Raw genomic sequence first — 25,874 nt, 5'->3', positions numbered from 1 at the left:
CCCCTGGAGAAGAGAATGACTACCCACTCCAGTATTCTTGCCTGGTAAATCCCATGGACAGAGGAGCCTGGCTGGCTACAGTCCATGGGGTCACAGAGAGTCGCACATGACTGAGCCACGACAACTAGAGATAGGCACAGAGGGAAAATGATGTGCAAACACGTGGGAAGAAGACAGTCACGTGACTGGAGGGATGCACCCACAAGCTTGGGACCACCAAGGGTTGATGGCAAACACCAGAAACTAGGAAGAGGTAAGAACGATTCCCTGCCATGTTTCAGAGGAAGCATGGCCCTGCTGACACTTCGATTTTGGACTCCAAGCCTCCTGAGCTTTGAGACAATACATTTGTGTTGTTTTAAGCAACTTGGTTTGTGGTGTTTTGTTATAGAAACTCTAGGAAACCTAAACAGAGCCCTTGAATGGTTTTCATGTGTAGACAAATCACAGTTGTGACCATATTTTCCACCTCACAAATGAATGTTTGCAAAACTCTACAGAAAACCTATTCTAGTCATTCTGACTTTGCCTTTTGAGGCGATGTTTTATTTTAGGAGAAAAGAAATTTAGACTTAGCATAACTGCTTATTCTGAAAAAAACTGACAAAGAAAAACCTCAAAGTCCTCTAATAATAATGATATCCATTATTCCATAAAACTCTATATCCAGCTGCCTAAACAGAGAAACAAGTAGTGGGGCTAGTTTAATATACTATTTCGGAAGTCAGATTCAATACTAACAGCAAACAGCAAACACAACTGATGAGGCTCTTTTTTATAATGAGTTGGAAGCCTAAAACAAGTCAACTGGAGCCAAGAAAGAAGTTATCGATTTGACACTGCTTGCAAACCCAAGACTTTGGGTTAGACTGGATGCATGGGCTCCAGTGATGCCTCCATGCACCTGCTTGAGATCTCATGGTTCTGCTTTCCCTTACTTTGATTTCCTTGACTGGCTCCTGTGACTCCTGTTCTCAAAAAAAGGATCTTCCCCAGTGTCCATATTGATGCCCCTGGATATATTTTGATATGTATATATATATACCTATCTTTGGTCCCATAACTGCCTGGAACAAAGTACTGGTCTTGACCAACCTGGTGATGGAGGCAGGGCTCCCTTTTGATAGGATAGTCAGAAAAGAAACTTGTTGACAACAGTCTTTTCAGATTGGAAAGATTATTATCCCTATTTTAAGGAAACAGTGGGAATAATTATAGATGAAAAGTAAAGGATTGAGAGGTTAGGTACTTTGATGTGAGGCTAACAAGGAGCTGAAGATTAAAGCAGTTCAGTCACTGGAGTAACTTAGGCTCAAACATAAATCCTAATGCTAAGGCTAAATGCTAAATGAGTCAAGGTTAAAAATCATAGTAACATGACTTACTAACATCATAGATCCAGAGTAATCAGAGATGGTGATAACAATTCTTGAACAAGAAGCCTCATCACAGTATTTATAGGTAAAGAGTAGAAAAAAATTAATGTTCAACTGTTGGGGGGGGTTTCAATTAAATAATTATTTCCCTGTTTAGTGGAGTATTATGCTGCTATTCACAATAATGTTTTGACATTGAATGTGTTAAACCCTAAAATATTTTTTTTACAGCTGTAATGATCTTTTCCACAATTTCAGAAAAAAATATGAAATACTGTGAAAGCCGTGGGTTTAGTTTTTTCTGTTTAATATTTTTCTATTACTGAAGAAGAATCCCTAATTTTTCTGAAATGGCTGATTTTTCAGACCTATAAAATATCTCAGCGACCCAACCTCTTAAAAAGGCAAACAAGGAAGAAAATTTACATATAAAGTATTCCTGGGACTTTCCTAGTGGTCCAGTAGTATAAGACTCCTGGTTCCCAAAGGAAGGGACCTGGGTGCAATTCTGATCAAGAAACTAGATCCCTCATACTGCAACAAGATCCCACTTGCTGCAACTAAGGCCTGAAGCAGCCAAATAAATAAACAAATATTTGTTTAAAAAGGTGTCTGTGTGCATGTTCAGTCTATTTAGTCGCATACGACTCTTGCGACCCCATGGACTGAAGCCTGCCAGGCTCTTCTGTTCACGGGATTCTCCAGGTAAGAATACTGGAGTGGGTTGCTATGCCCTCCTCCGGGGGATCTTTCTGACCCAGGGATCAAATCTGCATCTCTTGCATTGCAGGCAGATTCTTTACTGCTGAGCCACTAGGGGAACTCTCAAATAAGGTATTCCTTAATAATACTAAATTTTGGTAACATGCAGTGAAAGGGGTTCTCCTATATATCAGTGGAAGACAAATTGTACATGTTCTGAAAGACAAATGGTCAGTGTGTAACAAAAACCTCAAAAACATTCATATCATTTGACCCCAAATTAAACTTAGTACACTTAGAGATAATCGGAGACAGGGTTTCCCAGGTGGCTCAGTGGTAAAGAACATGCTGCCAATGCAAGAGACGCAAGAGATTCTGGTTAGATCCTTGGGTTGGGAAGATCCCCTAGACTCAGTAATGGCAACTGGTTCCCAGTATTCTTCCTGAAGAATACCATGGACAGAGGATCCTGTCAGGCTACAGTTCGTGGGGTCACAAAGAGTTGGACACGACTGAGTGACAAAGTGCACACGCTCAAACACATACACACACAATGAGAGATAATCATAAATGCCTCAAAAATATTTACAAAGATATTCTTTGCAAAAATTTTATAATCCAAGTTGTATATAACACTGTATTGAAACACCTACTATAGATTACTGCACAGCCATTTAAATGATGTTTATGAAGACATTTTCTATATATGAAATAATTGGGAGAAAATACACTGAAACATTTTAAATGTTTATCTTCAGTTCAGTTGCTCAGTCGTGTCCGACACTTTGCGACCCCATGTATCACAGCACGCCAGACCTCCCTGTACATCACCAACTCCCGAAGTTCACTCAAACTCATGTCCATCGAGTCAGTGATGCCATCCAGCCATCTCATTCTCTGTCTTCCCCTTCTCCTCCCGCCCACAATCCCTCCCAGCATCAGTCTTTTCCAGTGAGTCAACTCGTCGCATGAGGTGGCCAAAGTATTGCAGTTTCAGCTTTAGCATCAGTCCTTCCAATGAACACCAAGGATCGATCTCTTTAGAATGGACTGGTTGGATCTTCTTTCAGTCCAAGGGACTCTCAAGAGTCTTCTCCAGCACCACAGTTCAAAAGCATCAATTCTTCGGTGATCAGCTTTCTTCACAGTCCAACTCTTACATCCATACATGACCACTAGAAAACCCGTTAGTTAAATTACCACTGGTTTTTCTTTTCTTCTTTACATTTCTAACACATTTGCACTTTTCTATGAGGAACTTCTTTTTGAAAAACAGAAATATTTGTAGTGGCAACATAAGATATCACTCATTTTTGTCCCCCAAACAACAAAAATTTGGCATTCATCCACAAAAGGGTTGTGGAATCCAGCACTATACACCAAGGCACCTGAAATGTGCCATGCCTTGGGTAATACATAGTCCGACCTCAGTCCTGACTGTGACTGAAGTAGCCAGTGAACACACTCCAGCCCCTCTCAGCAACATTTGGGAACTCCTGGAAAACACCTGGAAAATCTCCCACGAATGACAGAGCCTATATGGGAGTTCATGTTTCCAGAGGAGAAGTTACAGCATACCATTGAAGAAAAAAAAAAAAAAAAAAAAAATATATATATATATATATGAGTGTGGATGCACTGGAATGGGTAATTAGTAAAGACTGGAGAAGGTGTCCAAAGTATTGCAGTTTCAGCTTTAGCATCAGTCCTTCCAATGAACACCAAGGATCGATCTCTTCAATGGTATACTAGAAATACTAGAAATGCGAAAGTGAAGTCGCTCAGTCATGTCTGGCTCTTTGCAACCCCATGGATCGTAGCTTACCAGGCTTCTCCATCCATGGGATTTTACAGGCAATAGTACTGGAGTGGGTTGCCATTTCTGCTAGAAATGCAAAGACAGAAACAAAAACATTAAGGAACTTGGAAAGATCAAGGAAACATGAAATCTTCAAAGAATCACAATAATATTTTTATAACCAAAGCCACAGACATGGAGATCAGAAATGTACCTGGATAAAGAATTCAAATAGGTATTTTAAAGAAACTCAATGAGCTATAAGAAAATACAGAAAGATAATTCACCGAAGTCAGAAAACAATAACAAAGTGAGAAATTTAAGAAAGAGATAGGAATCGTAAAAAAAAAAAAGAAACAGAAATTCCAGGGCTGAAGAATACGATGAATGAAACTTTAAACTGTGACACAGTGCATCAATATCAGAATAGATCAAGCCCCTTCTGAGGCAAAAGACAGGAACTTTGACATTGTCCGATCATTGGGAAGCAAAGGGGAAAAAATGAAAAAGAATGAAGAACGCCTATATGATATATGGGATACTAGCAAAAGAAGCAAACTGCAAATTATTGAAGTTCCAGATGGAAAGGGGGAAAGACAACTAACCTAAAGCAATAGTGGCTGAGAGTTTTCCAAATCTGGGCAGAGATTTGGATATCTAACTTCACGAACTTCATAGGTCACCAAACGAACCAAACAAAATCAATTTGAAGAGAACTTATCTAAGACAAATTAAAATAAAATTGTAAAATATTTTTTTAAAAAAAGAATCTTTAAAGTAGTAAGAGAAAAAAAATCTTGTAATTTAAAGTGATCCACCATAAGGTTACCAGCAGATTTCTCAACATAAATCTTATGCATCAAAAGAGAGTGAGTTGATATATTCAAACTTTTGAAAGAAAAGAAAAACAGCCAACCAAGAGTATTTCACTGGGCAAAGTTGTCCCTCAGAAATAAAGAAGACAGAAAGATTTTCTTAGACAAACTAAAGCTAAGAGAATTCACCACCACTAAATCTTCCTTAAGGGAAATGCTGCAGGAAATTCTTTAAGCTGAAATGGAAAGATGATAATTAGTTACATGAAAATATACATCATACTTATAAAGGTAAGTATACAGTCAAATCCAGAATACTATCATATTGTAATCTGCTGAAGTGTTAACCAATTAATCCTAGTATAAAGGTTAAAGAGTATTAAATATAATCATAGCTACAATAATTTGTTAATGAATACACAGTACAGAAAGAACTAAATTTTGACATTAAAAAAAAAATGAAATAAACTAAACCCCCAAACCACCCCCCCAAAAAAAACAATAAAGGGCAAGGGAATAAAAGGGTAGAGTCTTTGTATGTGTTTGAAATTAAGTACTTACCAGTGTGTAATAGACTATTACAACTATGGGATGTTTCATGGAAGTTTCGCAGTAACTATAAGCAAGATACTTTTCCCAAACAGTAAAGAGAAGAGAATCCTAATACTAGGGTTAGGATACTAATACCCCAAAATCATCAAATCATAGAGAAAGGTGGCAACAAAGGTAGAAAGGAATAACTACAAAACAGCCAGAAAACAATAATATGGCACTAGTAAGTTCTTGGGTGCTGTGCTCAGCTGCTTCAGTCGTTTCTCTTTGTGACCCCATGAACCGTAGCCCACCAAGCTTCTCTGTCCAAGGGATTTCCCAGTCAAGAATACTGGAGTGGGTTGCCATGCCCTCCTCCAGAGGATCCTCCCAACCCAGGGATCAATCCTGCATCTCCTGTGTCTCCTTGTTACAGGCCAATTCTTTACCTGCTGATCTCTCCAGGAAGCAGTAACTCCTTGGTGATGGTGGTTTACTCGCTAAGTCGTGTCCAACTCTTGGGACCCCATGGACTGTAGCCTGCCAGGCTCCTCTGTCCATGGGATTCTCCAAGCAAGAATACTGGAGTGGGTTGCCATTTCCTTCTCCAGGGGATTTTCCTGACCCAGGAATCGAACCTGGGTTTCCTGCATTTCAGGCAGATTCTTTACCAAATGAGCTATGAGGGAAACCCTTACTTATCAGTAATTGCTGTAAATGTAAATGAATTGAATTCTCCAATCTAAAGGCCGGATTAACAGATTAAAAAAAAAAAAGTAGACCTGTCTATGTACTACCTACAAAAGACACACTGCAGCTTTAAGGAAACACATAGGCTCAAAGTAAGTAGATGGAAAAAGATATTTTATGCAAGTGGAAATCAAAAGAAAGCAGAGGTAGTTATACTGAGACAACATAGATTTTAAGTAAAAAAAATGGTAATTAGAGACAAAGAGGATCATTATATAGTTACAAAGGGGTCAACTTATTAAGAGAGATAACCATCATAAATATATACACATCCAGTATCAACATACCTAAATATGTTGAACAAATATGACCAGATTTCAAGGGAGAAACGCACAATACAATAATAGTAGGAGACCTTAATTTGGCCCCTGTCACCAATGGACAGATCATCCACACAGAAAATCAACAATGAAATATTAGACTTGAACCATTCTTTCAATCAAATTGACTTAGCAGACACACATAGACCATACTGTGTTGCAGAGTGCAGATGTAGAACATTTCCAGCATTGCAGAAAGTTCTACTGGATTAGACCAGGATATATTTAACAAATGTGCAGAAGTAATTCAATGGCAGAAGGACAGTCTTTTCAACAAAAGGCTGGAGTAGTTGTGTATACACAGTTTAATCATATATATACATATATATAATATTAAATTTAAAGTCAATAAATTTAATTTAATTATATATATAACTAAAGTATGACACAAGTGAACTTATCTGGTAACAAAGAAACAGACTTACAGACACAGAGAATGGACTTGTGTTTACCAAGGGGGAGGTATGGAGGGGTGGAGTGGGAGCTTGGGGTTAGTAGATGAAAACTAACATATATAGAATGGTTAAACATCAACATCCTACTGTATAGCACAGGGAACTATATTCACTATCCTGTGATAAACGTAATGGAAAATAATATTGAAAAAGAAGCTGAATCACTCTGCTACACAGCAGAAATTAACACAACATTGTAAATAAACTATACCTCCATTAAAAATTATATATATATATCTATAAAAACAATAAACCTATGCTTAAACTTTACAATTTGCATAAAAATTAATTAAAATGGATCATAGATTTAAGAGTGAAATATAAAAGCATAAAATTTTAGAGGAAAAATGAGAAAACATTCAGAGTTCAGGGCTAAGGAAACAGTTGTTAGAAACAACACCAACAGCGAAATCAAAAAAAAAAAAGAAATTGATTAAATTTGACCTCATGAAAAATTTAAAACTTTTACTCTCTGAAAACTCATAAGACTAGATTGAGAAGATAAGGTACAGAGTGAGAGAAAATATTAACACACTATATATCCAACAGAGCTCTAGTATCTAAAATATTTAAAGATGTCTCAAAACTCCAGAGTAAAAACAAATAAACCAATTAGAAAATGAACAAAAGCAATGAAGAGACATTTCACACAAGAGAATATACAGATAGCAAATGGAATTTTTCTGTATCTTGACTGTATCACCATCAGTATCCTGGTTCTAATATTATACTATTATAGTTATAGATGTTACCATTGGGAGAAACTGGGTAAAGGGTATATGAGACCTCACATTATTATTTTTCTGTTTTACTTTTTAACAACAGCTTTATTGAGATATAATTCACATGTCATAAATTTTTACATTCTAAAATGTGCAAGTCACCTTCAGTGGCTTTTCGTATACTTACAAGGTTGTTCAATCATCACTCCTATCTAATTCCAGAAGATTTTCATCAACTTCAGAAGGAACCCTATACCTATTAAACACTTACTCCCTATCCCCCATCACCTTATCTTCTCTAGCTTCTTGCTAGCCCCAATGGGCTTTCTGTCTTGTGGATTTGTCTCCTGTGGCTATTTCATATAAATGGAACCATACACTATGTGACCTTTTGTGTGTGGCCTCTTTCACTTAGCATAAAGTTTTTAAGGGTCATCTGCCTTGTAGCATATATCAGGACTTCATTTCTCTTTAAACTGAATATTATTTCATTTCTCTTGATATACCATATTTTATCCATTCATCAGTTGATTATCCATTCATCAGTTGATGACTATTTGGGTCATTTCCACTTTTCAGCTATTATGAATAATGCTATCATGAGCATTTGTACACATATTTTTGTGTGGACGTATATTTTCACTCTCTTGGGTATATATTAATGAATGGAATTGTTGGGTCATACAATTCTGAAAGAGATGGGAACACCAGACCACCTGACCTGCCTCTTGAGAAACCTGTATGCAGGTCAGGATGCAACAGTTACAACTGGACATGGAACAACAGACTGGTTCCAAATAGGAAAAGGAGTATGTCAAGGTTTGGGGGAGCCGGCCTGAACAAGGCCCCAAATGTTGGCCGTGGGAATGCCTTGTAAGTGCTGTTCCCTGTCCTGCCACCCCTTAAGAGAGTCATAAAACGTTTACTAGGCCTTATTTTTTCTTCCTTGAGAAAAACAGAGCAAATAATCCTTTGCTAGGTTTCTTGTTTTTTCCCCCAGATTTATGTAGGTATGTTTTTCTTATCTCTTAAAATAGATTAAGAATGTACTCCCTAAACTTTATAGCCTGTGGACTTGTTTTTCTTATCTCGTGAGCATTAGTCTAAATGCTAAGCTTGTCTTAGAAAGCAAACAAGCCTTTGTAATCTTCTATAGATGCAATAACTAACCTGGTAAATGACTTGGTATTTTTATGTACCCTGTTCCCTGTCTCACTTTGTATAAAAATCCTGGCCTTTTTCAATAAAGTCGCTGATTTGCCTCACGAGCATTCAGTCCTCTCGACCCCATTCTTTACTCCTTAATTCTCTTCTCAGCCTTCTACGTCGTTGCGGTCCGGACCTGTTCTCTTTGCCGGCTGGCACTGGCAAAGGTTGTATATTGTCACCCTGCTTATTTAACTTATATGCAGAGTACATCATGAGGAATCCTGGGCTGGAAGAAGCACAAGCTGGAATCAACATTGCCAGGAGAAATATCAATAACCTCAGATATGCAGATGACACCACCCTTACGGCAGAAAGTGAAGAGGAACTCAAAGGCCTCTTGATGTAAGTGAAAGAGGAGAGTGAAAAGGTTGGTTTGAAGCTCAACATTCAGAAAACGAAAATCATGGCATCTGGTCCCATCACTTCATGGGAAATAGATGGGGAAACAGTGAAAACCATGTCAGACTTTATTTTTGGGGGCTTCAAAATCACTGTGGATGCTGATGGAGCTATGAAATTAAAAGACACTTACTCCTTGGAAGGAAAGTTATGACCAACCTAGACAGCATATTAAAAAGCAGAGACATTACTTTGCCAACAAAGGTCCGTCTAGTCAAGGCTATGGTTTTTCCTGTGGTCATGTATGGATGTGAGAGTTGGACTGTGAAGAAAGCTGATCACCAAAGAATTGATGCTTTTGAACTGTGGTGCTGGAGAAGACTCTTTAGAGTCCCTTGGACTGCAAGGATATCCAACCAGTCCATTCTAGAGGAGATCAATCCTGTGTGTTCATTGGAAGGACTGATGCTACAGCTGAAACTGCAATACTTTGGCCACCTCATGTGACGAGTTGACTCACTGGAAAAAAGTCTGATGCTGGGAGGGATTGGGGGTGGGAGGAGAAGGGGACGACAGAGAATGAGATGGCTGGATGGCATCACCGACTCGATGGGCGTGAGTTTGAGTGAACTCCAGGAGTTGGTGATGGACAAGGAGGCCTGGCATGCTGTGATTCATGAGTCAGACATGACTGAGTGACTGAACTGAACTGAAATGAACTGATTCTTATGTTTTGGCTTTCTCTCTAAATTCTTTTGGATTTTTTTCTTTTTTTTTTTTTTCTCCCTCTGTTATAGTTATATTTTGGATACTATGAAATCTAATTTAGCTTTTGAGCTTTTTTTTTTTTTTTCTCATTCACATTTTTTACTGCTGTTATAAACAATCAGCCTTTTGCAGGTCTGTGAAGTTTTCGTTTTTCTTTTTCTAATTTTAAATTTTAATCTACCTAAGAAAACTACTTATTCCTTTGTTTGCTTTTCCTACTGTTCTTTCCCTGCTAGATGTTAAACTTTAATGTTTATAAATCCTCTTTTTCTACCTCTGTTTAAGTTTACTAATCTATTCTTTCTCTATTTCCTTTGTTCTCAACATAATTTTTAGGTTTATTTTCATTAGTTCATCCGCCAATTATAATCTTGCTCTAGTTTTGTTTTCCAGTTTTTACATTAATTAGTTTTGTTCTGATAGATACAATTTTTGGTTCCCTTTGTTCTCTGGGTCAACGTATTGTTTTACTTTCATTAGACTGTTTTGATTTTTCTATGAGTGTATATGTGTATGTGTATGTTCAGTCACTCTTTTTACTGTTGTTATAAACCTCTGCCTCTACATTGGCCTTTTATTGTTCTGTGGAGTTTTCCTTTTATTTTTAAATTTCTTCTTCCTTTTATTTCTATTTTTTATAATTTTAACTTTAATTTTTTAATCCTATTATATTTTTTCTATATTTATTTCTTTGATTGCCTTTCCTACGCTTCTTTTCCCATTGCGGTTAATCTTTGAAAGTGAAGTTGCTCAGTTGTGTCCGACTCTTTGCGACCCCATGGACTGTAGCCTACCAGGCTTCTCAGTCCATGGGATTTTCCTGGCAATAACACTAGAGGAGGTTGCCATTTCCTTCTCCCAGGTATCTTCCCAACCCAGGGATCAAACCTGGGTCTCCCGCATTGTAGGCAGAGCCTTTACCCTCTGAGCCGTATTTAAATCTTCTTCATCTACCTCCGTTTAATTTTGCCTATCTATTCATTTCCTTTCCTCTCAACATATTTGTTAGTTTTGTTTTCATTGATCTATTCCCCACTTAGGACCTTGCTTTATTATTGTTTTTTGCCCAGTTTGTGCTATAGTTAGTTTGTTCTTAACTGGTAAATATAATTTTTTATTTATCTGTTTACTGGCTCAGTCTACTCTTTTTTTGTTGGACTACTTTCACTTTGCTCATGGGCAAGCAATATGTGTGCAATATACACATATACGCATGTGTATATTCCATTAATTTCATTATTATTTCCCTGATTTTGTAACTGCCATTTGCCTGGGGTTCATCTTTGACTTCTAATTTTTGGATATTTCTTATAATCTTACTTAACACTATAACAATCCATTTGTGAAATCTTTATTCCTGATCTGAGATCAAGTTCTGAACCCTTGGTATTAGAACACTGACTCAAAGACCCTAGACTACCGGAGAACTACCGATAGGGAGTATCAGATAGTGAGAATTCAAAGGAAACCACTTGAATACAAGACGTGGCATCACCCAACCACCAGTAGCACCTTGTGCAGAACAACTCATCCAAAAAACAAACAAAACAAAATAAAAACCCAATCATCAGCAGAGAGGATTACCACCTCACTCAGCCCTGCCCATCAGAGTAAACAAAAACAAACAAACAAAAACTCAGCACAAATATCACCCTTTAGGAACCATACACAAACCACTGGACCATCCTTAGAATGGCAGAAACCAAAAGGAAGAAAAAATTCAACTTTGAAGCCTGGAAAAGAAGATACCTCAAACAATAAAATAAAATACATGAAAAAGAAAGAAAAGACAGAGAAATAGTACACAAACGAAGGAACAAGCTAGAAACACAGAAGTCCAAATAAATGAAGAGGAAATGGGCAAACTACCTGAAAAAGAATTCAGAATAATGGTAGTAAAGATGATCAAAAACCTTGTATACAAAATGGAGAAAATGAAAGAATCAATGAACAAAGACCTAGAGGAATTACATAATAAACATACAGAGACAAACAACACAATTACTGAAATTAAAAAATACTCTAAAAGGAATAAATAGCAGACTATCTAAAGCAGAAGAATGAATTTGTGAACTGGAAGATAAAATGGTGGAAATACTGCTGAAGACCAGAATAAAGTAAAAAGAAAGAAAAAAACATAGGATAGTCTCAGAGACCTCAGGGACAATATCAAATGCACAAACAGTTGAATTACACTGGCCCCAGAAGAAGAAAGGATACGAGAAATTTTCTGAAGAGATTATAGCTGAAAATTTCCTGAATAAGGAAAAGGAAATAGTCAATCAAGTCCAAGAGGCAAAGACATGCACACATCAAACTAACAAAGACTAAACACAAAGAAACAATATTAAAAGCAGCAGGGGTGAAGTAACAACTAACATGCCAGGTAAACCCCATATGCTTAACAGCTGTTCTTTCAGCAGAGACTGCAGACCAGAAGGGAATGACAGAGTATATTTAAAGAATTGAAAAGGAAAAATCTACAACCAAGATTACTATACCTAGAAGGATCTCTTTCAAAATTGATGGAGGAATTAAAGCCTGTTCAGATAAGCATAGGTTAATACAATTAAGTACCACCAAACCAGCTTTACAACAATGTTAAAGGGACATTTATAGTCAAGAAATACAAGAAAAAAAAAAAAAAAAACTAAACTACAAAATCAATCCCAAACAATTTTAAAAAATGGCAATAGGAATATATATCTCAATAATTACCTTAAATATAAGTGGACTAAATACTCTGACCAAAAGACACAGACTGGCTGAAAGGATACAAAAATGACACCCATATATATGTTGTATACAAGAAACTCACTCCAGACTGAAAGGCGCATATTGACTAAATGGGAGAGGATGGAAAAAATACATTCCACTAAAATGGGAAGCAAATGAAAGCTGGAGTAGCAATCCTTATATCAGACACAATAGACCTTAAACTCAAAAAGATTACAAGAGATAGGGAAGTACACTACAGAATGATCAAGGGGTTAATCCAAGATAAAGACATAACAATTATAAACATTTACGCAATACAGGAGAACCTCAATACATAAGACAAACAGTAATAGACATAACAGTAGAAATTTACAGTAACACAATCATATTGGAAGTCTTTAACAATCCATTCACACCAATGGACAGATTATCAAAACAGAAAATTAATAAGGAAACACAATTTTTAAATGACACATGAGATGAGATTGATCTCATTGATATATTCAGGACATGCCATCCAAAAGCAGAATAAGCTACCATCTTTTCAAGTGCACATGGAACATTCTCCAGGATAGACCACACCTAGGCCACAAATCACACCTTAGTAAAATTAAGAAAATTGAAATAGTATCAAGCATCTTCTCTGACTACAACCATATGAAACTAGATATCAATTACAAATAAACAGTGTAAGAAACAAAAACACATGGAGATTAAACAACAAGTTTCTAAATAACCAACAGGTTACTGAAGAAATAAAAAGGGAAATTAAAAAATCCTAGAAATAAATGACAATGAAAACACAACCCAGAACCTATGGGATGTAGTAAAAGCAGTTCTATGAGAGAAGTTTATAGCAATACAATCCTAACTCAACAAACAAGAAAATCATCGAATAGACAACCTAAATTACAGCTATAACAGTATGGAATTTCTTCAGAAAAATAACACTAGAAAACTCTAATCTCAAAAGATACATGCACTACGAGGTTCATAGCAGCACTATTCACAATAGCCAAAACACAGAAAACATTCTAAATGTCCATTGAAAGATGAATGAATAAAGAAGTGGTACATATATAAAACAGAATAGTACTCAGCTATGAAAATTGAAATGATGCTATTTGCAGCACCATGGCTGGACACAGAGATTATCAAACAAAGTGAAATAGGTCATACTGCTGCTGCTGCTGCTGCTAAGTCCCTTCAGTCGTGTCCGACTATGTGTGACCCCATAGATTGCAGTCCACCAGGCTGTGCCATCCCTGGGATTCTCCAGGCAAGAGTACTATATTGGGTTGCCATTGTCTTCTCCAATAAGTCATACAGAGAAAGGCAAATACCAAATGTATTGACAGCCAACAAATACTTATATGTGGAATCTAAGTATGACACAAATGAACATATCTATGAAACCAAAACAAATATGGAAACAGAAAACAGACCTATAGTTTTCAAGAAGAAGGGGGTTTTGTGGAGGATGGAGTAGGAGGTTGAGGTTAGCAGATGTATACTATTACATAAGGAATGTATGAATAACAAGGTCCTACTTTAGAGCACAGAAACCTATATTCAGTATCCTGTCATAAACCATATGGGAAAAGAATATAAAAAATACATATGTATGGGACTTACCTGGTTGCCCAGTGGTTAAGACTCTGCACTTCCACTGCAGGGGGTGTGGGTTCAAGCCCAGGTCAGGGAACTAATCCCACATACCCAGCGGCATAGCCAAAAAAATAAAGATTAAAAAATATATATATATAAACACACATGCACAATGATACACACACACACACATAAGTGTATAACTGAATCACTTTGAGTAAAGCAGAAATATGCCAGCAGATTTGGAAAACTCAGCAGTGGCCACAGGACTGGAAGAGGTCAGTCTTCATTCCAATCCCAAAGAAAGGCAATGCCAAAGAATGCTCAAACTACCGGACAATTGCACTCATCTCACACGCTAGTAAAGTCATGCTCAAAATTCTCCAAGCCAGGTTTCAGCAGTATGTAAACCGTGAACTCCCAGATGTTCAAGCAGGTTTTAGAAAAGGCAGAGGCCCCAGAGATCAAATTGCCAACATCCGCTGGATCATGGAGAAAGCAAGAGAGTTTCAGAAAAACATCTATTTCTGCTTCATTGACTATGCCAAAGCCTTTGACTGTGTGGATCACAATAAACTGTGGAACATTCTGAAAGAGATGGGAATACCAGACCACCTGACCTGTCTCTTGAGAAACCTGTATGCAGGTCAGGAAGCAACAGTTAGAACTGGACATGGAACAACAGACTGGTTCCAAATAGGAAAAGGTGTACGTCAAGGTTGTATATTGTCACCTTGCTTATTTAACTTCTATGCAGAGTACATCATGAGGAACGCTGGGCTGGAAGAAGCACAAGCTGGAATCAAGATTGCTGGGAGAAATATCAATAACCTCAGATATGCAGATGACACTACCCTTATGGCAGAAAGTGAAGAGGAACTCAAAAGCCTCTTGATGAAAGTGAAAGAGGAGAGTGAAAAGGTTGGCTTGAAGCTCAACATTCAGAGAACAAAGATCATGGCATCTGGTCCCATCACTTCATGGGAAATAGATGGAAAAACAGTGGAAACAGTGTCAGACTTTGATTTTTTGGGCTCCAAAATCACTGCAGATGCTGATTGCAGCCATGAAATTAAAAGACGCTTGCTCCTTGGAAGGAAAGTTATGACCAACCTTGATAGTATATTAAAAAGCAGAGACATTACTTTGCCAACCAAGGTCCGTCTAGTCAAGGCAATGGTTTTTCCCGTGGTCATGTATGGATGTGAGAGCTGGACTGTGAAGAAAGCTGATCGCCGAAGAATCGATGCTTTTGAATTGTGGTGTTGGAGAAGACTCTTGAGAGTCCCTTATACTGCAAGGAGATCCAACCAGTCCATTCTAAAGGAGATCAATCCTGGATGTTCATTGGAGGGACTGATGCTAAAGCTGAAACTGCAATACTTTGGCCACCTCATGCGACGAGTTGACCCACTGGAAAAGACTCTGATGCTGGGAAAGGTTGGGGGCGGGAGGAGAAGGGGACGACCGAGAATGAGATGGCTGGATGGCATCACCGACTCTGTGGACATGAGTTTGAGTGTACTCCGGGAGTTGGTGATGGACGGGGAGGCCTGGCGTGCTGTGATTCAGGGGTCGCGGAGAGTCGGACACGACTGAGTGACTGAACTGAACTGAACTGAAAGCAGAAATAAGCACAACATTGTAAATCAACTATACTTCAACTAAAAAATGACATGACTGAGAAGAAAAAACACCACTATGTCTTATGGTATCTAAAGCTTATATTTCAAAGAAAACTGTAAAATTAGGCTCCAATTAAAATAAATACATTTATATGTAAAAAAATAAATAAATAAACAAGCATAGTTCACTAACTAATGGCACAGTTGCTGAAATACTTATAGAGATGCATACTGATATCTGCAATTTACCACAAAATGCATCAAAGAATAAGATGGACTGATGGATGGGTAGAGGGATGGACAAACGGATAGATATGTGACCAAAAAAAAAAAAAAAATATATATATATATACAAATATATATTGCAAAATGGTTACAGTAGAATCGAGGTGGGAACTCTATCTTAACTAGGAAATATTTTCAACTTTGTTTACTGTTTGGAAAAATTTATAATAAAACTTTCAGCAAAGTACAGAGCAAAGAGCAATGAAAACCAAAGTGCACATGAAGTGTAATTCCAATTTTAAAAATATGAGATGAAAAATGATGGAGAGGAAATAGCCTAGAATATGCACTATGGTGAAAGTTGTTTTTAGCTTACTTGTTCACACTCCCTGCACCAATCAAGTTTTTTGCCAATATCCACAGACTATATTTTCGTATAATAAAAGTTTCATCACCTTCCCTCTGTCCCAAAGGAGCCAAGCCTACTGGGCAACATTATTGCCCTGCTCATTTCCTTTCCTTGTGACCTTGGTTTTGAGCACCTGATGGGGCTCACAGAGTCCTTCACTTATAGCTCTAGAGACATGACCCGTTGTCTTCACAGGGCTGACCAACTCTATGGCTAACTCATCTGTTTGGAGCCCCAGGTGCAGCCCCACACAACCTTTCTTCATTTGGCTCATCATGGTGCTACACACCTCCACTTCATATATATATATATATAAAAGAAGCAGTCGCTTCAGTCATGTCCAACTCTATGTGACCCCATAGACGGCAGCCCACCAGGCTACTCTGTCCCTGGGATTCTCCAGGCAAGAATACTGGATGAGATGCCATTTCTTTCTCCAATATATATATGAGGGTAAAGTATATGTGGAAAGGCACACAGGTGAACTCAGAGTAAGTAACCCCCAACCCCAGCCAGAATTCTTTCAGCCTACACCCTCTAGTTACCTGGAGTTTTCTCAATTATATAAATTTCTTAATTTAAGTGATCTTTATCCAGAAGCTAAAAGGGGAAATTTACACTTTGTAGTAAAATTCCTGCATGGGTAAAATAAGTAATAAAGAAGGAATTATAAAATGCCAATTAAGCAATATTTGGAAAATACCTGACAAAAGGCCCATTTACTTAATTTATACAGAGTTCAAAGTTAAAAGAAGAAGATGAAAAACTGAATAGAAGACAAACATCAAGTAAAAAAAAAAAATGGTAAAAACAAACTACTCAGAAGAAAAAAATTAAAAAGCTATCAAAAAAACAGAAGGAAATGTTGGACCTAATTGGTAATAAAAGAAATTCAAATCAAACTAGTAGTGGAATACCACTTCTCACCATGCCAATTGCCAAAGTTCAATGAGAACGTTAAAGATACCAAATTTTTCCTCCAAATTGAGGATGAGTTTGGAAAATGAGTGTTCATGAAGTGTTGTGAAAGCATAGTGTGAGGCAATTTTCTGAAGGACAATTTGACAATATCTAGCAAATTTATAAATGCATGGAGCCACATAGCAAGGCCCTGTTTAGAATTTATATTGTAGAAATATTAATATAATTTCAACAAGATTATATATATGATACTCACTGCAATGTTTTTCTTTTTCCCCATCATGCTAGAATATCTCTTTGGGCCCCTTCCCCACCACTTTCCTTTCCCCAAGCAACCTCTGTTCTCAGGTCTATCAGTATAGATTAGTTTAATCCAGAACTTCCTATAAATGTAGCCTACAGTAGGTACATGTGTAGTTGCTTTATATGTTGTTATTTTCTGCTGTACAACAATGTAAATCAGCCGGGCATATGTATTTGTGTATATATATATATATATATGTATGTGTATGTGTATATATATGTGTGTATGTGTATATATATATATTTATACACAAATATATATACAATCCCTCTTTTTTAAATTCCCTTCCAATTTAGGTTAGTGCAGAACATCGAAGAAAGTTTCCTGTACTACACAGATGGTTCTCTTTAGTGATCAAGGCATTATTCTCCAAAATACATTAACAGCTCATGTAACCTTAAAAAACTAAAAATAGAATTACCATGTGATCCAGCAATCCCACTCCAGGGTGTATTCCAGGAGAAAACCTTAATTTCAAAAGATACATACACCTCAATGTTCATGCAACATTATTTAATCATAATAAAAATGGAATATAAACAAAGTAAAAACCCTTGAAGCAAATAGTCTCTAAACAGGGGTGTCAAATTACTAGGTATTTGTGAAAGTTCAGTTCAGTTCAGTTGCTCAGTCGTGTCCGACTCTCTGCGACGCCATGAATCTCAGCACGCCAGGCCTCCCTGTCTATCACCAACTCCTGGAGTTCACTCAAACTCATGTCCACAGAGTCGGTGATGCCATCCAGCCATCTCATTCTCTGTCGTCCCCTTCTCCTCCCGCCCCCAACCTTTCCCAGCATCAGAGTCTTTTCCAGTGGGTCAACTCATCGCATGAGGTGGCCAAAGTATTGAAGTTTCAGCTTTAGCATCAGTCCTTCTAATGAATACCCAGGGTTGATCTCCTCTAGAATGGACTGGTTGTGAAAGCAGAGGCCAACAAATGTCCATCTAGCCAAAGCTATGGTTTTTTCAGGAATCATGTATGGATATGAGTTGGACTATAAAGAAAGCTGAGCACCGATTGTTCATGCTTCAGAACTATGGTATTGGAGAAGACTCTTGAGAGTCCCTTGGACAGCAAGGAGATTCAACCAGTCTGTGCTACAGGAAATCTGTCCTGAATATTCATTGGAAGGGCTGATGCTTAAGCTGAAACTGCAATACTTTGGCCACCTGATGGGAAGAACTGACTTACTGGAAAAGACCCTGATGCTGGGAAAGATTGAAGGCAAGAGAAGGGGATTATAGGATGAGATGGTTGGATGGCATCATCTCAGTGGACATGAGTTTTAGGAAACTCTACTAGTTGATGATGGACAGGAAGGCCTGGCACGCTGCAGTCCATGGAGTTGCAAAGAATCAGACATGACTGACTGGCTCAAACTGAACTGCCTGACATACACTGAATAACATCCTAATACAGCTGCAAAATTGACATACTATCCCAAGAGTAGTGTATTACATAATATATTTTTTTCATAGTATATATGTGAAAATAACCACAGATGAATACCTCTATGTATGGTTAAAATGATACAATTATCTGTACAGCTACAAAAATAAGGCCATTTGAATCAACCTGTATGGACTGAGAGATGATCATACAGTGACATGAGACACACAGAGAAAGATAATTACCAAACAATATCACTTAAATGTGGAATCTAAGATATGACACAAATGAACATATGGATTGAAACAGAAGCACACTCATGGACATAGAGAACAGACTTGTGGCTTCCAAGGAAGAGATAACTGGGGGTGAGGAATGGAGTAAGAGATTGGGTTTACGAGATATAAACTAGAGTATATAGAATGTATGGACAAATTCTTACTCTAGATCACAGAGAACTATATTCAGTATCTTATGATAAATCATGATGGAAAAATATATATGGGACTTCCCCGGCATTCCACTAATTAAGACTCCACACTTCCACTGCAAGGGATGCAGGTTCAATCCCTTGTCATGGAGTTAATTCCCCATGCTGCACAGTGTAGCCAAAGAAAATAAAAAAGATTAAATAAACTAATGTATATAAATATAAATAAATATATATATATATATATATATATATACATATACACACATATCAGGGACCAGCCTCGATATGGCCCAGAGTATCCTCGGGATGAACGGCGTTGGCGTCAGAGAGAGAGAGAGAGACAGGGGCTGATGATTCCTTGGTTTACGCTGGAAACCAATAAAACCCCAGCACGGGGTTTGCTCTGTTTACGTAGGCCGCAGGCGCCCTCTCGAATCACTGAAGGCACCCCACCAGGGCACCCCCTCGAGTGGGTCTTAGAAGCCCAGGCAGATAAGTAAACTCAGAGGGCCCAGCACTCCAAGGATCTCAACCAGAAAAAGGAGAATAAAGAAAAGGACAGAAAAAGAGAAAGAACGATATGGGGAGACCAAGCTTCAGTGAGCAAGGCCCAAAACTTTATTTTCCAGTGCTGCTTTTATACCCTAAGTTATGTGCATAAGAAACAGAGAAAGGGAGGTATAGAGTCACGCCAAAATCATGTGGGGTCAGCAGTCTTGACCCTTATCAGGATCAGGGCTTATTTTTGTGTGTCTCGTGATAAAAGTTTTAGGTGGTTTACATCATCTTCTGGCCAGGGGGCCTGCTAACAGTTTATGGCCCTCTCTTCTAACAATAGGTTAGTTAGCAAGTACATCATCTTCTGGCCAGGGGGCCTGCTAACAGTTTATGGCCCTCTCTCCTAATAATAGGTTAGTTAGCTAGTAAAAGGCTTATATTCTTTTAAGGTGACTTTCCTAGAGTCAGTCGCTAGACACATAACAAAGTTACATTCCTATAAGGCACCGGTGTAGTGAGCTACAAGAAAGGAATTTATTAACTTAAGATCTGATGTGGTTAAATCAAAGGCTACTACTTATATTCTCTATATGTGATTAATATATTTCCAAGGATACAATAGATAGAGGAAACTTTGCAGCAAGCATTGATTCAACAATGAAATCTTTTTTAGTATTATTCTAATGATTTTAACTTCTTCAACAGATTTCTGTATTTTAGAATATTAGGCTTTCTGTCCTTGCATGGCTGGGAGGCTATAAACAGTCACATTCCTAGTTGTCAGAGCCCGGACAAACTTGTCATGCAGGTTAGAAAGCTATCAGAGGGCTTGGATTGGAACACTCCTGTTAGGCTGAGAACTTTTAAACTACAGCTCTGAATTAATGTTTTCAAAGAAAGGTGGTTGGGGGGAAGCCCCCGTAAGTATTAGAGGACTTGATAAGAGGCGTAAGATAGTAAAGTAAAGCAGTCAGACTCCAGTTTTCTTTGGGGTAGATGCTCAGGTAAGTCCAGGGGGTTCCTCAAGTTCTGATTAGCCTTTGCCCGTCAGGCCTCTTCCCCAGTTGACCTTTGCCACGGGTAGGATTTCCCTCGCTGGCTCCCGGCACACACACAATGTCTATATAAACATAAAAGTGTACAACTGAATCACTCTGCAGTAAATCACCCATTAACACAGCGTTGTAAATCAGCTATACTTAAATAAAAAAGTAACATGACAGGGAAAGATAAGATTGGTATATTTCATTGTATGTAAAGTTTATATCCAAAGAAAGTTGCTATAAACAAACATGGCTCACTACGTAGTGACTGGGTGTGCTGAAAAACTTAAGGACACATATAATGATGTCCACAATATACCACAAATTGCACAAAGGAAAAAGAAAAATTGATGATTGGAGAGAGGGATTGACAAATGCACAGATAGGTGAAAAAGGAAGTATCTTAAAAAGGCTTGAAAACCAGACCCCTGTATATGCTTTCTACAAGACAGCTGCCTCAAACCATGAGCCAAATATAGAGTAAAAGTGAAGGGTTGGAAATAGGCATTTCATGTAAGTGGAGATCACAAGCAAGAATAAGCAATACTCATATCAGATAAAATAGAAAGGCCGTGAGATGAGACAAAGAAGGATACTACATAATGATCACAGTATCAATCCAAGATTATAAATATATATACACCCAAGATAGGAACACCACAATATGTAAGGCAAAAGCTAAAAGTATGAAAGGGGAAATTAACACTAACACAATAATAGTGGGAGACTTTAATACCTCATTCACACCTATGGATAGATCAACCAAACAAATTTAACAAGGAAACACAAACTTTAAGTGATACAATGGACCAGTTAGATCTAATTGATATTTATAGAACATTTCACCCCAAAGCAATGGATTTTAGCTTTTTTGTAAGTGCAAATGGAATATTCTCCAGGATAAATCACATCCTGGTCCATAAAGCTAGACTTGGTAAATTAAAAAAACAAACAAACAAAAAAAAACCTCAAAATCATTTCAAGTATCTTTTCTGATCATAAGGCAGTAAGACTAGATGGCAAGTACAGGGGGAAAAAAGCTATTAAAAATACAAACATATGGAGGCTAAACCACAGACTTCTGAATAGCCAACAAATAACATAAGATATCAAAAAAGAAATCAAAATATGCAGAGAAACAAATGAAAATGAAAACCCAACCTAAAGCCTATGGGATTCAGTAAAAGCAATGCTAAGGGGAATGTTCATAGCAGTACAATCTTACCTCAAGAAGCAAGAGAAAGATCAAATACATTACCTTACTTTACACCTAAAGCAACTAGAAAAGTGAAGGACCACTGGGTTAGTAGAAGGAAAGACATCATAAAACATAGGGCAGAAATAAATGAAAAAAATAAAAGGAGACTAGCAAAAATCAAAACTAAAACTGATTCTTTGAGAAGATAAATCAAGTAGACAAACAATTAGCCAGACTCATCAAGAAAAAAAGGGAGAAGAATCAAATCAACAAAATTAGAAATGAAAATGGAGAAATCTCAAAAATCATAAGAGACTATTATTGGCAGTTATATGACAATAAAATGGACATCTTGGAAGAAATAGACGAATTCCTCGAAAACTATCACTATCCGAAACTGAACCAGGTAGAAAAAGAAAATCTTAATAGACACATTACAAGCACAGAAATCGAAAAATAAAAAATCTTCCAACAAACAAAAGCCCAGGACCAGATGGCTTCACAGGTGAATTCTACTAAAAATTGAGAGAAGAGCTAACATCTGTCCTACTCAAAACTTTTCAGAAAATTGCAGAGGAAGGTAAACTCCAAACTCTTTCTATGAAATCACCATCACCCTAATATCAAAATCAGAAACAGATGCCAGAAAAAAAGAAAACAGGCCAATACCACTGATGAACATAGATGAAGAATCCTCAACAAATTTATAATAAACAGAATTGAACAACATATTAAAAAGATCAGGCATCATGAACAACTGGGCTTTATCCCAGGGATACAAGGATTCTTCAATATTCACAAATCAGTCAATGTGATACACCATGTTAACAGACTGAAAGATAAAAAAAAAAAAAAAAAAAAGATTATCTCCATAGTTGCAGAGAAACCTTCGACAAAATCGATCATCTATTTATGATAAAAACCCTCCAGAAACAGACACAGGAAGGACACACTTCAACATAAAAAAAAAAAAAAAAAATGATAAACCCACAGCAAACATTTCATCAGTGATGAAAATATGGAAGTATTTCCCATAAAGTCAATAAGAATACAAGGGTGCCCACTCACACCATTACTATTCAACGTAGTTTTGGAAATTTTAGCCACAGCAATTTGAGATGTAAAGAAATGAAAGGTAATACAGATTGGAAAGGAAGAAGTAAAACTCTCACTGTTTGCTGATGACATGATCCTCCACATAGAAAACCCTAAACACTACACCAGAAAATTACTAGAGCTACACGGTGAATATAGTAAAGTTGCAGGATATAAAATAAATACACAGGAATCCTTTGCATTTCTATACTCTAACAAAGAGAAATCAAGGGAACAACCACATTTCACCATTGCGAAGGAAAGAATAAAATACTTAGGAATGAATCCATCTAAAGATACAAAAGACCTATATATTGAAAACTATAAAACACTCATGAGTGAAATCAAAGATGACATAGATGGAGAAATATACTATGTTCATAGATCAGAAGAACCAATATAGTAAAAATGAGTATACTACCTAAAGCTATCTATAGATTCAATGCAATCCCTATTAAGCTACCAACAGTATTTTGCACAGAACTGGAACAAATAAATTTATAATGTGTTTGGAGATACAAAACACTTTGAATCTTGAGAAAGAAGAAGGAACTGGAGGAATTAACCTGCATGATTTCGGATTATACTAAAAAGTACAGTCATCAAAACAGTATAGTACTGGCACAAAGACAGAAATATAGATCAACGGAAAAAAGAAACAGAAAGCTCAGAAATAAATCCACCACCTTACCCTTGACAAAACATGCAAGAATACACAATGGGGAAAGGACAATCTCTTTAATAAGTGGTGATGGAAAAACTGGTCAACCACTTGGAAAAGAATAAAGCTAACACTTTCTAACACCATGCTGCTGCTGCTGCTGCGTCACTTCAGTCATGTCCGACTCTGTGTGACCCCATAGACAGAAGCCAACACCATACACAAACATAAACTCAAAATGGATTAAAAATCGAAATATAAGACTAGAAACTGCTACATTCCTAGAGGAAAACATAGGCAAATCACTCTCTGATATAAATCACATCAGGATCCTTTCTGAAAGTAAACAAATGACATAATTAAATTTAAAATCTTTTGCACAATGAATGAAATTATAAGCAAGTTAAAAAGGCAGCCTCCAGAATGCAAACACATAATAGCAAACGAAGCAACTGACAAATAATCTCAAAAATATACAAGCATCTCAATACCAGAAAAATAAACTACCCAATCAAAACTCACTGGAAAAGACTCTGATACTGGGAGGGATTTGGGGCAGGAGGAGAAGGGGATGACAGAGAATGAGATGGCTGGATGGCATCACTGACTCGATGGATATGAGTTTGAGTGAACTCCGGGAGTTGGTGATGGACAGGGAGGCATGACGTGCTGTGATTCATGGGGTCACAAAGAGTTGGACATGACTGAGTGAACTGAACTGAACTGAATAAAAAAATGGGCCAAAGAATGAAACAGACATTTTTTCCAAAGAAGTCATACATATGGCTAACAAACATATGAAAAGATGATCAACATCACTCATCATCAAAGAAATAAAAATCAAAACCAATATGAGGTACCATTTCACTCCCATTAGAATTTCTGCTATCAAAAAGTCTACAAACAATAAATGCTGGAGAGGCTGCAGAGAAAAGGGAAACTATCTTATACTGTTGGTGGAACTGCAAAGTAGTAGAGCCACTATTGAGAATAGTGTGGAGATTCCTTAAAAAGCTGAAAATAGAACTGCCATACAATCCAGCAATGCCATTGCTTGGCATACATACTGAGGAAATCAGAATTGAAAGAGACACATTTACCCCAATGTTCATCATAGCACTGTTTACAGTAGCTTAGACATGGAAGCAACATAGATGTCCTTCGGCAGGTGAATGGATAAGAAAGCTGTGGTATATATACTAAATGGAATGTCACTCAACTATTAAAAGAACACATTTGAATAAGTTCTAATGAAGTGGATGAAACTTGAACCTATTACCCAGAGTGAAGTAAGTCAGAAAGGAAATCGTTACATGCAATAGAGCATATTAAGGCATACATATGGGATTTAGAAAGATGGTAATGATGACCATATAGGCAAGACAGCAAAAGAGACACAGATATAGAGACCAAAATTTTGGACGCTGTAGGAGAAAGTCAGGATGGGGTGACTTCAGAGGCTAGCACTGAAACATGTATATTACCACATGTGGAAAAGATCAGCAGTCCAACTTCAATGCATGAAACAGGGCACTCAAAGCTGGTGTACTGGCAAAATGCTGAAAGATGGGATAGGGTGGGAGGTGGGAGGGAGTTCTGGATGGGGTACACATGTACACCCTTGGCTGATTTAAGTCAATGTATGGCCAAAATCACCACAATATTATAAAGTAATTAGCCTCCAATTAAAATAAATAAATTTAATTAAAAGAAAAAGACTCATATACAAGCTGCCTAAAAGAAACTCACTTCAGACCTTAAGACACATTTAGATTGAAAGTGAGAGGATGGAAAAGTATATTCCATGCAAATGGGAAGCAAAAGGCAGCAGAAGTAGCAATCCTTTGTCAGAAAAACAAGACCTTAAACTGAAGAAGATTACAGGAGATAAGGAAGGACACTATATCATGATCAATACATTGACAATACATGTCAGTACAATGAGACTACACAAGGAAT

Source organism: Moschus berezovskii, chromosome Y (genome assembly GCF_049115385.1).
Source record: "Moschus berezovskii isolate FMDL1 chromosome Y, NW_MosBer_1.0, whole genome shotgun sequence".
Taxonomy (NCBI): domain Eukaryota; kingdom Metazoa; phylum Chordata; class Mammalia; order Artiodactyla; family Moschidae; genus Moschus; species Moschus berezovskii.
The sequence above is the reverse complement of the archived record's forward strand: the minus strand, read 5'-3'. Positions refer to the sequence as shown.